Source organism: Haliaeetus leucocephalus, unplaced genomic scaffold (assembly GCF_000737465.1).
Source record: "Haliaeetus leucocephalus isolate CR32 unplaced genomic scaffold, Haliaeetus_leucocephalus-4.0 Scaffold384, whole genome shotgun sequence".
Classification (NCBI taxonomy): Eukaryota; Metazoa; Chordata; class Aves; order Accipitriformes; family Accipitridae; genus Haliaeetus; species Haliaeetus leucocephalus.
Window position 1 is genome coordinate 1,912,487 of NW_010972820.1, and position 3,256 is coordinate 1,915,742.

Here is a 3,256-nt window from a genome sequence, read left to right on the forward strand (position 1 = left end):
GAAAATGTTCCCAGGTATTTTTGTTGTCTCTTAGATGTGGAAAATCAGTCTTCAATTTACGATACGGAAGTATTTTGAAAGAGAAAGAAAAGGAATATTCACAGTTCCCTGAATATTTTGCTAATTCATGGGGTTTTTCCTCTCCTGAGGAGGAATATATGCAGGAGGAAGAGTAATCTTCTCTTAGAGGTGCAGTTCACAAAACAAAACTGTCCTTTGGAATATCTAGGAAAATAAAGGGCAATACAAAGTATACAAGTTAATGCTTTTACTTTGGTTTTAAGTATTTAGTGTCAGCCTCTGATGCCTTTCACCTGTGGTATGTGAACACCATCATTATATTTTTATAGACTTAGAAACCTGACATGTATATATGCATGTATGTATATATACACAGCTGTTTATAAATATGCATCTTGTAGCCTTATTTGCTGCTACTCTCAGCAAATGGGAGTGGGCACATTAGCCATAGGTATAATAATACCTTTCTCAGCAACAGCCTTTCCCTGTTTTTAAGTGGCAAAACGTGACTTGTAGCTGGTTATTTGCAGTTCTGCTGGAAGTAAGCAAACTGTTGTTCTGTTAGAACTTGCAGCTGCCTTTCCAATTCTCTCGTTTTGCAGTTTCTTAAAAAAAAAAAAATTGGCACGTTTCTAAGTAATAGCACTGGGATTTGTTGTCTGCATGAATCCATCTTACAGCTTATTCAGATAAAACTACTGTACTTCTGTTCTCTGTGTAGGCTCATGAGTAGGCTACTCATGTAGTGGTTGCTTCTTCAATGTTTTTTTCTCATAAGTAACAGTTACATTTTCCTTAGGCCAGGAAAATGGAATTTTCTAGAAAACTAGGTAGATTTGGTGGGGTGGGGGGTTAATAGCAAGTTTAGTACTCTTGCAGAAGACTGTACTGGGTCAGATCAAAGGTCTGTGTAGCCCAGTATTGTGTCTCCAGCAGGGGCCAAAAGTGGATGCCTAGGGAGGAATACAAGAACACAAGGCATGTAGTGGTTGTTCCCTTGAGTGCCTTTTGAGCCGCCAAATATGTGCTACTCAAACTTTTTGAATGATGATTGTACTTTAAACATAGAAAATTGTAATTATCCAAAGCTTTTGGATAAACAGGATACTTGTGAGAGCAGAATTCCTTTCTCTGCTGACCCAAATAACAGAACATATTCAGTAAATGCCAAAGATCTTTTCTCAGGAAAACAGCAAGTTATTTATTTATCTTTTTCTTTAGGAATTGTGAAGGAATGACTTTTTTTTAAATTAACAAAAGTAATAATCTGAATTAGGAAGAGCAACTTGAGTAGTTTAAAGAGAAACACCATTTGGTTGATTAATTTCCCAAATCCTCAATATGAAGGGGAAGCTAGGCCAAGACAGGTCATCTCTGGGGACAGATGAAATAAGCTGCTTTCTATTTCAGGAAGTTCAGGAAGAGATGTGACAGCTGTAGGAGACATCATCTGAAGAAGCAGCAGAATTTTTGTTAACCTCTTCAATTTGCACCTGTTGGCAAAAACCGATTCTGTTCTAAATGCTTCTCTGGGCATGTCTTCTATTAACACAGTTATGATCTCTGTCTACAGTTGGACAAATTTGAGGGTAGCCTTTGAAGTTTAAGTGGTATGCTATAGGAGGTATCTGTACTTCTCTTCCTTTCTGGTAAGAATGTATTGCGTTAGAAGTATTTCTAAGTGTCATTAGCTCTTTTGACAGATCTGGTTGGGTAATACTTTTGCCTTTCTCTGATTTGTGAACTTCAAAAGTTACTTGATCAAGAAATGTACTTTCAGATTTCTCTTTCTGGAAGTAAAGGCAAGAGGAAGCTATTCATGATTCCCATTCTGGACTAAAATTCACACCTAACTTGTCCTCTCTCTTCTCAATCTGCAAAAATCACAAGCTTGAAAAGTGCTTGGTATAAATAAAGCTTATAGTTCATATAAAATCAGGAGAAAAGAGTTCACTCTAGTTTAAGTATATGACAAAGTAAGTGTCTGCAGAGGTTTAATAAACCAGTCAGCCACAAATAGATGGTCAGTTCTTAGCAATAGTAATCAGAGGATCAGTCTTACTTGCAAGATACTACCTAGACACAGATAACCTCCAGAACATATCCAGATTTGGCAATTTTACCAAAGTCTTCAGACAACATAATATATCTTTAAACCATTTAAACATTTCCTTCTTTCTTCTATCTGTGATATAAAACAGCTCCCACCACTTGACATTATAGACTAAATGATTCAGATCTATTGGCTCTCAGTTGTGGAAAAAATCTGCCTGGAGGTCAGTCATGGTTCATACCACAAGCAGCCATCCTTTTTTTCACTCTGCTTAACTTCAGCCTGCATTTTTAAATGGACACAATATCCCTATTTTCAGCTGTGACTGATTAAAGGTCTGCATCGGGTCTTATGCAAAGTATAAGCACTTCTGTATGCTCCATGCATGTGGTACACTGTGATAGTTAGCTGGCCCCTGTTCCGTCCAAGCAAAAAGTAAAAGAGATTACTGCAATTCAAACAAGGCCAGAACTGAGAAATACTGAGAGAGAACCTAGAGGAGGCCATTGCGGCCACTCTGATGGTAATGCCATGTGAACACCTTCCTGCCTGCTGGAAGAGCGACAAATTGTTCCAGGCCAGAAACTGCTACAGTAGTGTCGGAGCAGTTCTGCTGGGTCCCCAAAAGTCTGTCCTGAAACTGCAGGACTGTTTCTTCCTCCCCCTATTTCCTGTACACAACAATCAGACTTTAGTAATCATGACTTTTCTATTTCTTTTCTGATTTACAAGCCCATATGAGGTCTTTAGGATTCATTATGCACGCACCAAAGCGTATCTGGGGATGAATGATGATCCATCTTTTTTTACTTTTTTTCCTTGTACCAAACAGTTTGGGGCTTGGGTGTTTTTATTCCTTAGTATTTTCAACAGAAATGCTTTTTTCGTTTTGACAACTGTCTGAAATATGTTCCTTTAAGAACCTCCGACATGGTATGTATTTGCAATTTGTAAACACAATATGTCAAAGAATGATTTGATTCAGTGGTGAGGCAGCCAGCTATTTGCATGTCATGAGGTCTAAGGGAAACAAACTGACCCTCAGCCTTCCTCCATCCAGCCAAATTCTGATGGGACCCTCAAATAGCTCTGGCAAAGTGTTCTGTTTCTTTTGGACTTGATGAATGCTTGTTTCTGTGAAGACGTGTAATTATTTCTTCCTTTATTTTGCTGCACAAGTTA